Raw genomic sequence first — 12,674 nt, forward strand, 5'->3', positions numbered from 1 at the left:
ATAACTTTGTCAAAATCAACACACCTGTCAATTTCTTCTTCTTCTTCTTCATGATGCGCATCGTAGGATACATCTGTCACATAGTAATTGTGGCATAACCATTTTGTCAAACGGACCCTCAGGCCCCGCCGGATGCCCGTTTTTTGGGCCGGGGGGTGGTTGGTGTCGGCTGACAAATTTTTAAAAAATAGCTGGACTAAGCAAGTGGCTTTTAGTCGGGCCCACTAATCGGCCCTCATGGGTGTGACGTGCTCGCGGGGCGGCGGAATTTAATCTCAGCCTACTCGGTGAAAGGCTTCTTTTTAGGCTTCTTTCTACTCCCGCGTCAACGCGAGCGACAACTGATGTTATAGGGATTGTGGTATTGCCCCTCAGCACCCCCCGCCTCCTCTTGTAATAGTATGCCCCAGTTGTAGGTGGGAGGCGCGGGTTACGTGATGTGAAAATAAGGAAACACAAACACGCTTGAACGCACGTTGTTGTTGCACGTCTCTTCTTACACAAACAAATGCCACATTGATTAACATGACTAACGCATTGTGAAATACGCCATAGCCAAGCAGCTGTGTATAGTGGTTTGCTGGAATGCTTTTACTTTGAAGGAGGGGACGTGTGTAAGATAAATAAGTAACTTGACTACGACTTCTGGCTGCTGTTTGACCCAAATAATTATACGATAAATCGAGCCCGGGGCTCGCAATGCAAGTAAGCACACGCACGTTGGCTAAGTACTACTGGCGAGATTGAAGCGTGTCCACAGCGGGTTCAAATTGTAAATTAGTCAGCTAATGATCTTTAAAAAGCCTCTGCCGTTAGAGCATTTCTCCCGCGGAGATGTCAATTGTGGATGCTTTGTTTTTTGGTCGCAGGGCGGAACGGGGCCGACAATGTTTATGAATATGGCCGAGGGGTCGCGGCCGTAAGGGTACCCAAGTCAAGGGTGGAGGGTCGCGGCCGGACAGACAAAAAATGGTCTAATGCCCAGCTCTGGTAAACTCTCAATACGCATTTGTGGATGCTCAATAGGCATTTGTGACTGTGTTTACGGATATGATTTTTTTGACACATTTGTGGATTGAAATGCGCATTTGTAAATGGTTTTGCTTCAATAATGACCCCATAGATTGGCCAGTACCATTCAAACCCGAGCATCGACAATTCTGGTTGGCTAATACGTCTATCACTCAAACACCAAAGGTGAGGAAAAAAATACATTTTTGAATATAAAATGACACTTTCTTGCGATTGGATTATTGCGCCAGGTCAAACCTCGACGTCGATTAAATTTCGATTTATCGTGCAGCCCTAAACTTATCATTGGGTTCAGCGCAAGCAAAATTAGTGTCCACCAGACATGTCCACGACACGTGTATTGCTGCTTTGCTATTGGACACTTTGGGCCACATAACCCAAAGTACCCAGCAATTGCTCAGCTTTCGTTTCATTTGCAGGCGGGCAAAAACAACACAGTTGCACTAGTCATTACCTAAAATGCGTGTAGTTGTTGTTTGGGCTGTAAATGTGTTTGTTATGGCTATTTGACGTTTGTCACCGTCACTGTAGCTCATCCGGTCGGGAATGAAGTGGACCTCTGTGCCGATATGTAGTTATCGCTTCTCGGCCTCTTGGCTAAGTCTGTGATCACCTCCTTTGGTTGTGTGTTCTACGTCTGTTGTGGCAAATAGCTAATTCACAGGGGGATATATTGTCCTAACGTTTTGTGTTGAAAATCACTTTGTTTTAGGTCTGGTGCTGACGTTAAGTTGTTTGTTTCCTTTCATTTTGTGGTCCTCCCACCATGTCGCCACTTATGCCGGCATGCGGAGGCACCACAGTGTACGCTTCACCTTTTAGGAGACTGGTGGAGAGGCCCCGGGGATGTCCAGGTTGATGTCCAGACCTTAAAGTTTAAAGCTAATCAGCTTAATTGTATAATAACTTTGCCGTTCAGTAAAAGATTTGATGTTAGCTTTAATTCTGCTGCAAACCTTTGAGAATTTTGAACCTGGTTTGAAACAGTAAAAGCCCAGTTTTCTGTGTTTAACGTTGAGAAACTGACTGATAATGCTGCCAAAACAGTTATTGTCAGAATGTTCAATGAGACAGTTAACGCAGACGACATTTGTTTTTGGCTGGGTAGATATTGCGCGGTAAAAGGTCATGTTGTGAAGGTGAGGGATGCGGACGGCATTTGGAATTGCGCTTGGCGGGTACCCATCCAGCAATGGCAGGACCCCCAGGGCTTCCAGGGCCTGAAACATCTCCCATCCATGATAGTCTTGGGCAAAAACCGAGGCTACATCCACTACCAAGGTCAACCCAAGCTCTGCCGCAAATGTGGTGAGCACGGGCACCTGGCAGAAGCATGTGAGCAAATCATTTGTGGGAAATGTAGAGTAATTGGGCATACTTTTGAAGAATGTACCAATGGCAGAAAGTGCAATCTCTGTGGGGAATCAAACCACCTCTACAGAAATTGTCCAAAATCATTTGCCAACAAATTGAAGGCCGGAAAAGAAATGGGACATCTTAATGGAAATGAAGGCAACAAACATGTTGAAAGTCATCAGAAAAATTCAAATCTCCCTCCAAAACCTGTTATTGGAGTAGAGGAAACCGGTGAGGAGGGGGAGGGGCGTGTATTGGCTCCACAGCTTAATGGAAATGAAAGCAACAAACAAGTTGGAAGTCATCAGGAAAATTCAAATCTCCCTCCAAAACCTGTCATTGGAGTAGAGGAAACAGGTGAGGAGGGGGAGGGGCATGTATTGGCTCCACCAACAGGGAGCTCAGAAGAAAGTGGCATGTTGCAAGACCCGCCCACAAGCGAATCAAGTGAAGCCATCTTACAGCAGACTGACAGTGAGGACACTCAGATCCCTTGTGCACAAAAATCTAAAAGGCTTGCATCTGAAAGGTCTTCTGAGTCCCCTTTGACTTTAGAGAAGAGGGGAAAGCTTTGGAGCTCAGACAGTGAGGTGGATGAGCCCAGAGTTTTCCCCTGCAGCACACCAAATGAGCTCTCCTTTTTAAATGTTAAATTGCAATCAACGCCCAAAAGTCACAATACCATGAATATAAGGTTGCGTGAGAAACCATCACCAAATGTTTCTCGGAGAAATGATCATGTACCCAACTCTCCTGCCGTACATATGAAGGAGGAACTGCAGTCCCGAGAAATAACTTAATGGACGGTTTTAATACTCCCTTTTGTGTTTTAATTTTAAATCATACCTGCAACTCTCACCTTCTCAACTATAAATGTTAGAAGTGTGAAATCAAGGATTAGAGCCCAGAACGTCTTGTCCTTTTTAAAAACTACTAAGTCTGATGTGTTTTTAATCCAAGAATGTGGTCTACCTTTTTTAAGAAATTACAAACAGTGGGAGGAAATGTGACCACACCCATCATTATGGAGTGGCTCAAATGAAAATCGGAATGACGGGGTGGCCATTTTAATAAACAATTCCCAAATTGAGGTGAAAAGGAGCACGGTGGTGGAAAATGGACGAGCACTGTTAGCACATCTAACATTTATAGGACAGGATTTTAACCTTTTAAATATTTATGGGTCTAATGATTAACATGATAGGTATGAACTTTTAGAAAACCTGCAGCCCCACATGCTAGGTCGTGTACCATTAATTATGGGAGGGGATTTTAATTGTGTTTTAAATGTAAGGGATAGAAAGGGAGCTGGGGAGGATTTTAAAGTGGACAAAACATCTGTTTTACTGAAAGACATGTGTCGGGTTTTTAAATTAGACGATTGTTTTAAAACCATGCATCCAAGAGAGGAGGGCTTCACGTGGTTCAGTAGTGATAGCACCAGAGCCTCTCGCATAGACTACATATTTACACGTGATTGGCCACCGACGGATGCTAGATTAACGCCTGTTTTCTTCTCAGACCACCTAGTACTGTCATGTACTCTTTCACCGCCTTCTGGTGTCACTATTGGAGGAGGACTGTGGAAGATGAACTGCTCCCTGCTGGAGGATGAGGCCTTGGTTGCTAAATACAGGGAGCAGTACAAGGACTGGCAAACACTTCAAGACTCGGTCGTGCAATACCCAATATTCCCCACTACTGTAATACCGTGCAATACTCAACATTCCCCACTACTGTTAGTCTAGTTTTATTTTTATCCAATGCTGTTCCTTACATTTCACTACAGCACTGCAGCACTGTCACTTAGAGTATTTTTTCCTCTGTACTATGTACAGGCCTAAATGAGTGTTCCTCACATTTTTTATGTAGATGTAGGTTGGTGTGTATACACATGTGTATATACACATGTTACTGCGTATATCTACATAGGTTTGATTCTAAATGTTTGCCGTCAATGTTATACATTAATGGCCACATTATGCCGCCGCCCCTGTGTGACCTATATCTTTGCTACTGTAACAATGAAAATTTCCCCACTGTGGGATCAATAAAGGCATTCTTATTCTTATTCTTATTCTTGTACGAATCGAGGGCACAGTGGTGGGAAATGATAAAGCTAAGAACTCAGAGCTTTTTTAAAAGAGCAGGTAAGGAAAAAAGAAGGAAGGAAATGAAACACATGCTGGGCCTGCAAAACAGACTACAAAGGTATTTTAATTTATCACAAAAGGGCATTAATTTTAACGAGGAAATTAAACAGGTCAAAAAGGAATTGAGACTTCTAGCAAATATCAAAAGTAGAGGCGTAATATTAAGGAGCAAAGAAAAAGAAATAGAGGAAGGAGAAAAATGTACCAGGTATTTCTTCAAAAAAATTATGAGCAAGGGTGGGGGTATCTTCAAGCTGCAAAAAGGAAATGGAGTGATAACGGAAATTAGCAGTGAAATAAACCAGGAAGTCGAAACTTACTACCAGAGACTGTATGACAAGAAAGATACTCAATTAGAGACAATGTCAGAAGTATTACATTTCATTGAGAAAACCGTGATTGACAAAGTGTTATTAACTCAAGATTTTACCCGAGAGGAAATAAATAAATGTGTAAGACAATTCAAAAAAGCAAAGTCTCCAGGAGAGGACGGCCTCTGCCTTGAGTTCTATTTGACCTTTTGGGACTTGTTGGCACCAGATTTAATCACTGTTTTTAATGAGTTGGACAAAACAAGTCGACTACCAGATAGCTTCAGAGTAGGGATAGTCGCACTATTGCACAAAAAGGGAGACAAGACTGACCTTGGTAACTGGCGACCCATTACGCTTTTAAATGTTGATTGCAAACTTTTTAGTAAACTTTTAGCTATGCGTTTGTCTGTCTTACTGGACGAATTGATCGACCCTGATCAAACCTGTGCCATAGCGGGTAGGAAGATCACAGACAGCCTCACGCTGATCCGTGACACAATTTGCTACACAAGAGACAGAAATATGCGGTTAGTAATCTTAAACTTGGACTTTGAGAAGGCCTTCGACCGAGTTTCACATCAATACCTCTTTAGGCTATTGAAAAAATTGGGTCTTCCCAAAAGGTTTATAGGGTGGGTGGAACTGCTGTATCAGAACATTAGCAGCAAATTCATGGTCAATGGGAATTTGACAAAAGCAGTCCAGATTAACTCAGGTGTGCGTCAAGGCTGTCCCTTATCTGCTCTCCTCTATGTTTTATGCATAGAACCACTGGCACAGATTTTGAAACGGGACAAAAAGATTAAGGGGGTGAGCATCCCTGGGGGCGGAGGACTTACAACAAAGTGCATCTTGTACATGGACGATTTTAACATCCTGTGTTCAGATCTTTTATCTGTGACAAGGGCCTTGGACTTGACTGACTGGTACGGAAGGGCCTCTGGGTCAAAACTCAATAGAGCTAAGACCCAAGCACAATTTTATGGACCGTGGAACGCGACAGAAAAGACAGGACTACCCCTGACACTGATACAAACGGATCAGAGAATACTTGGGATCAAATTTGGCAAAGATGGGGCCGGGGAAACAAACTGGGGCGACGTGATAGGGAAAGTGAGAAAAAGACTTGGTTTTTGGGGGCTGAGAGACCTGACTATAGAGGGGAAAGTTTTAATTATAAAAGCTGTTATTCTGCCCTTGCTTTTATTGATCAGTTCTGTTTTTACCCCAACAAGAAATGTGCTTTTAGATTTGGACCACGCCTTCTTTCATTTTATCTGGGGCTCCAAGTGGGAGAGACTGAAAAGAGACACCATGAAGAAAACCAAGGAAAATGGAGGAAAAGGAGTGCCGGACCTCCATCTCTTCTTGGGGAGCCAATATGTAGCCCTGCACCTGCGAAATGCGCTTGGCCCATCAAGTGCCCAGAAAAGCCAAGCAATGACAAGTTTCTGGATGGGTTCATACCTCCGTAAACTAAAATTAATACCGACTGATCATAGAATCCCTGTGTCTTTTACCGGGAGAGACTGCTGAAAAGGAACAAGAGGGGTGAGGAACTCCTATGGGCGCCCTGAGAGGACCAGAGGAATGCTGTTTGAAAGGGTAGGATGAGGTCCCAATTACTAAGGACACTACGCTTCTGTACAACAGGCTTGATATGTTTTATCTAATCTGTCTTTTAAATTTTAGTATTTTATGCATAGTTTACCTTGTCTTATTAAGGTTAACATGATGATTTTTAAGCTAACAAGGATATTGTTTGAACATGTTTTGTGAATAGAGCTGTGCTCCATATTGGAGAGATGTGACTAACATTAGTCCATTGTAACAATAAAACTTGTTCAAAAGAAAAAAAAAATCTGTTCTTATCAGTTTAATATCTGATACGTCTCCTATCTGGGGACTATATATTAAATTGATTTTTGGAACTGGGAGATGGAAAAGGGGCTTGCTCCGTCCACTCCATGCATCGACCTGGTATTGCAGTATCTCCAGGAATGGTGCACCCCCTCTGCTGGTTAACGACAAGCATTAAACTTGGTCTGACGTTTCACGGTGGTGTTTCGGTCATTGCAGCCAATACTCATGATTACGAATGTTTTTGCAGATTCATTTTACCTCATTCATAATGGTTTAGGTAATGCACTGACTGAACGATACTATTCAACCCTTCTGCCTCTTGCGGTATTTTGACCAAAAAATGGACACAATAATTTCTGAATATTTTCTCACTTTCAAAATGTTCAGTGGCACCAGACAAATCCATACATATATAGTATCTATCTATCTATCTATCTATCTATCTATCTATCTATCTATGTATCTATCTATCCATCCTATCTAATCACAACAAACTCTGACAACTAGTCCAGGTGGTCAACAGTCTCTTTGCCGTGGTTGTAGTTGATATAATTAAAAAATTACTTTTGGCTTTCTTTTTCTTCAAAATTTCTTCAAAATTCCCTGAACCATTCAGTCAAGGGTGGAGGGTCGTGGCCGGACAGACAAAAAATTCATAATGGTTTCGGTAATGTACTGACTGAACGATAATATTCAACCCTTCTGCCTCTTGCGGTATTTTGACCAAAAAATGGACACAATCATTTCTGAATATTTTCTCACTTTCAAAATGTTCAGTGGCACCAGACAAATCCATACATATATAGTTTCTATCCATCTATCTATCTATTTCTCTCTTTCTCTCTCTCTCTCTCTCTCTCTTTCTCTCTTTCTCTCTTTCTCTCTCTCTCTCTCTCTCTCTCTCTCTATCTATCTAAAGAACAACTAATGATTTTGCTTCGAGATGACGTATGTGCTTGTGGCATGAGTTTGCGTGAGTCGATTTGATGTGTGTGTGCGTGCGTGCACATACAGGAATATACACTCACGTACACGTGCCTCAGCCGTGCGCGCGTGTGCAAGTGAAAACGCGCGCTCATATTGGAAAATAAAAAGCTGTATTGTGATTGACAAGAAACGTACGTGCGTGCGTGCGTGCGCGAGCGCTTGTGTGCGTGCGTGCGTGTTTGTGAGATGAATGGGACAGTTATGACAAAGAGTGTTTCAGTAAAGTAAGAGTACTTATCAAATGTTCTTGTGTGGATATGAATGTGTGCGCGTGCATGTGCACGTTCACACGCATGCGCACTCAAGACTTTCAGGCTGTGTACGTGTGTCTGCTTACATCAGCCCACAGACTTATACTGTGCAGTGAGAGTTTATGAGTCCCATTCTAAATCATGATTTTTGATGCATTGTAAACCTGATGTGTTTTCGTGCATTTTTCAATGATTACCGAATGAAACTATTGTGTGACGAGTGCACTACGCAGCCAAAGTATAAAATTAGTGTTGAGAGTGTGAACAGCCCTAATCCTCCAGGTGGCGCCAAGATAAGAACCTTCTGATTATGCTGGGGTCATCCCAGTAGCGTTTCTGCTTCCGGGGTGACATTGGCTGCCATTTGCTAAATTTTGCTTTGCCTTTTGCTGTGCCTTTTCAGACGTGTGTAAGTACACGCACATACGTTCACACGCGCCAGCCGTGCACGTGTGCAAAGGAATACGTGCGGTTGTGCTGGAGCTTAGAGGAATTTCACTTTAGGGGTTTGGCGGATGTCTTAACTACTTCATTATTTGTACCAAATTCAAATGATGTGTAGAGAGAGCGAGAGGGAACCAAATGAACATTAGAGTTTATTAACAATTGACTATTAATGACAAACAATTGGTTATTAATGAGTTGAGCCCCCGAATTAGTTAAATAATAAAATGTTCTGGCCAACGTTGCCGCGGTTACTGGAGGTTCTCCGCCGGCGAGTGAGCGAGTGCAACTGCTGCCGAACGTCGGGGAGGAGCTCCGCTGTCGGGGGCGGCCGACCGTTGTGACGACGGTGGACTCCGAAGACGCTGCCCAATCCAGCCGAGGCTCACAGCCTGCGCCTGCAGACGTGAAGACGTGCAGTGAGAACGTAAACAAAACGCACTTGTTGACTGAATGGTTCAGGGAATTTTGAAGAAAAAGAAAGCCAAAAATATTTTTTTAATTATATCAACTACAACCACGGCAAAGAGACTGTTGACCACCTGGACTAGTTGTCAGAGTTTGTTGTGATTAGATAGGATGGATAGATAGATAGATAGATAGATAGATAGATAGATAGATAGATAGATAGAAACTATATATGTATGGATTTGTCTGGTGCCACTGAACATTTGGAAAGTGAGAAAATATTCAGAAATGATTGTGTCCATTTTTTGGTCAAAATACCGCAAGAAGCAGAAGGGTTGAATCGTATCGTTCAGTCAGTACATTACCTAAACCATTAGGAATGAGGTAAAATGAATCTGCAAAAACATTCCCATCATGCCTTGCTTCACTTCACCAAGAATTCAAAGCGGGAATTGTCCCAGCCCCCATGCTTCACTTCCTGTTTGTGTGGTCAGAAACATAATTTTATGCTGCTGACATCGAGTGGTGTAACAGCATTTTAATGAAATTTGAAGTATGACAAATATCCTTGTTTACTTTAGCTCTTTTTGGAGTAGCGTGGGCAGAGCAAGACAGTGTTTTCTTATGGTGGGAAACAAAGGTCTTTCTTGATAAAACTATGACTTTGTATTCTTTTTCCTATCTTGAAAGGGAAAAAGATTCAAATGAAATACTAAACTATATCCTTCTGAAGTGATATTGCAAACTTTCAACATCAGAAGTCTTGCCTTTACTTCTTAGGATACTGCAACATGGGGCATTGGTAATTATGAGTATTGGCTGCAATGACCGAAACACCACAGTGAAACGTCAGACCAAGTCTAATGCTAGTTGTTAACCAGCAGAGGGGGTGCACCATTCCTGGAGGTACTGCAATACCAGGTCGATGCGTGGAGTGGACGGAGCAAGCCCCTTCTCCATCCCCCAGTTCCAAAAATCAATTTAATATATGGTCCCCAGATAGGAGACGTATCAGATATTAAACTGATAAGAACAGATTTTTTTTCTTTTGAACAAGTTTTATTGTCACAATGGACAAATGTTAGTCACATCTCTCCAATATGGAGCACAGCCCCATTCACAAAACAACATGTTCAGACAATATGCTTGTTAGCTTAAAAATCATCATGTTAACCTTAAGACAAGGTAAACTACGCATAAAATACAAAAATTTAAAAGACAGATTAGATAGAACATATCGAGCCTGTTGTACAGAAGCGTAGTGTCCTTAGTAATTGGGACCTCATCCTACCCTTTCAAACAGCATTCCTCCGGTCCTCTCAGGGCGCCCATAGGAGTTCCTCACCCCTCTTGTTCCTTTTCAGCAGTCTCTCCCGGTGAACCAGACCGTCGCTGCCAAGACCTTTTATGTGTAGCTTCGGTTCCCTCCTCCGGGTGGGCACAGACGACTCTTCTTGGTGGCTGCGTCCTTGGCCTGCCGCCAGCAGCTGTCAGGGTAGCTGCGGCCATTCGGAGCACAGCCACAGGGGGGGTCTGTCTGTGTCTCCTTACCAGCAAGTTTCTGGAGGTCCAGATGGCGTCTTTGATGGCGGCGAGGGTGAGCCACTGCTTTTCAAAGTGTTCTTTAGGGTTTTCCAACTGGCTCACCCCATAGAGCACAAGCTGTGCGTTTAATGCCTCCCTTGCTGGCAAGTCCGGGAATTGTAGGTGGCCGGCTGTCGCCCACAGGTCTACAGCAGCACTGCACTCCCAGAGGAGGTGCCTCACCGACTCGTGGGCGCCACAACCAGGTCGGGGGCAATTTGAAGACGCTGACATTCCTCGGGAGTGCATAATGGATCACCGGGAGAATTTCATGGGCCACCATCCATGACAGGTCCCGAAGTCTGTTTGAGAGGGCAGGATGGTTGACATTGCGCCAAACCGTTGTGGGCTCACCAAATGCGAGGCCGGGAACTGGACTCACTGCTTCCCGCTTCTGCACAACAGAGATAAGAGATCTGTGATTTTTTAAAACATGACACTCTTCTTTTTCCAACTCAAACTTTCTTAAAAAATCCTGATAAAAGAATAAAATGGTGGCAGATTAAAAGACACAGGGATTCTATGATCAGTCGGTATTAATTTTAGTTTCCGGAGGTATGAACCCATCCAGAAACTTGTCATTGCTTGGCTTTTCTGGGCACTTGATGGGCCAAGCGCATTTCGCAGGTGCAGGGCTACATATTGGCTCCCCAAGAAGAGATGGAGGTCCGGCACTCCTTTTCCTCCATTTTGCTTGGTTTTCTTCATGGTGTCTCTTTTCAGTCTCTCCCACTTGGAGCCCCAGATAAAATGAAAGAAGGCGCGGTCCAAATCTAAAAGCACATTTCTTGTTGGGGTAAAAACAGAACTGATCAATAAAAGCAAGGGTAGAATAACAGCTTTTATAATTAAAACTTTCCCCTCTATAGTCAGGTCTCTCAGCCCCCAAAAACCAAGTCTTTCTCACTTTCCCTATCACGTCGCCCCAGTTTGTTTCCCCGGCCCCATCTTTGCCAAATTTGATCCCAAGTATTCTCTGGTCCGTTTGTATCAGTGTCAGGGGTAGTCCTGTCTTTTCTGTCGCGGTCCACGGTCCATAAAATTGTGCTTGGGTCTTAGCTCTATTGAATTTTGACCCAGAGGCCCTTCCGTACCAGTCAGTCAAGTCCAAGGCCCTTGTCACAGATAAAAGATCTGAACACAGGATGTTAAAATCGTCCATGTACAAGATGCACTTTGTTGTAAGTCCTCCGCCCCCAGGGATACTCACCCCCTTAATCATTTTGTCCCGTCTCAAAATCTGTGCCAGTGGTTCTATGCATAAAACATAGAGGAGAGCAGATAAGGGACAGCCTTGACGCACACCTGAGTTAATCTGGACTGCTTTTGTCAAATTCCCATTGACCATGAATTTGCTGCTAATGTTCTGATACAGCAGTTCCACCCACCCTATAAACCTTTTGGGAAGACCCAATTTTTTCCAATAGCCTAAAGAGGTATTGATGTGAAACTCGGTCGAAGGCCTTCTCAAAGTCCAAGTTTAAGATTACTAACCGCATATTTCTTTCTCTCGTGTAGCAAATTGTGTCACGGATCAGCGTGAGGCTGTCTGTGATCTTCCTACTCGCTATGGCACAGGTTTGATCAGGGTCGATCAATTCGTCCAGTAAGACAGACAAACGCATAGCTAAAAGTTTATGAAAAAGTTTGCAATTGAACTTGAGAAATCCTCCTGGAGAAATCCAACCTGGACGAGCACTGTTGGCACATCTCACATTTATAGGACAGGATTTTAACCTTTTAAATATTTATGGGTCTAATGATAAACATGATAGGTATGAACTTTTAGAAAACCTGCAGCCCCACATGCTAGGTCGCGCACCATTAATTATAGGAGGGGATTTTAATTGTGTTTTAAATATAAGGGATAGAAAGGGAGCTGGGGAGGATTTTAAAGTGGACAAAACATCTGTTTTACTGAAAGACATGTGTCGGGTTTTTAAATTAGACGATTGTTTTAAAACCATGCATCCAAGAGAGGAGGGCTTCACGTGGTTCAGTAGTGATAGCACCAGAGCCTCTCGCATAGACTACATATTTACACGTGATTGGCCACCGACGGATGCTAGATTAACGCCTGTTTTCTTCTCAGACCATCTAGTACTGTCATGTACTCTTTCACCGCCTTCTGGTGTCACTATTGGAGGAGGACTGTGGAAGATGAACTGCTCCCTGCTGGAGGATGAGGCCTTGGTTGCTAAATACAGGGAGCAGTACAAGGACTGGCAAACACTTCAAGACTTGTACGAATCGAGGGCACAGTGGTGGGAAATGATAAAGCT

The 12,674-nt window shown here is 43.4% G+C and overlaps 1 non-coding gene and 1 pseudogene across 1 annotated transcript; one reads left to right on the forward strand and one right to left on the reverse strand.

Annotated features, from left to right (window-relative positions):
- The first annotated feature begins 6,690 nt into the window (after positions 1-6,690).
- Positions 6,691-6,869, forward strand: LOC147145302 (U2 spliceosomal RNA; annotated as a pseudogene).
- Positions 6,870-9,692: 2,823 nt separating this feature from the next.
- LOC147145303 (U2 spliceosomal RNA) lies at positions 9,693-9,880 on the reverse strand. Its single transcript, XR_015087648.1, has one exon. It is a non-coding gene; the product is annotated as a U2 spliceosomal RNA (small nuclear RNA).
- Between the last annotated feature and the right edge of the window lie 2,794 nt (positions 9,881-12,674).

The sequence above is a fragment of the Filicampus tigris genome, chromosome 7 (genome assembly GCF_054856515.1).
Source record: "Filicampus tigris isolate MCC_2025a chromosome 7, RoL_Ftig_1.0, whole genome shotgun sequence".
Taxonomy (NCBI): domain Eukaryota; kingdom Metazoa; phylum Chordata; class Actinopteri; order Syngnathiformes; family Syngnathidae; genus Filicampus; species Filicampus tigris.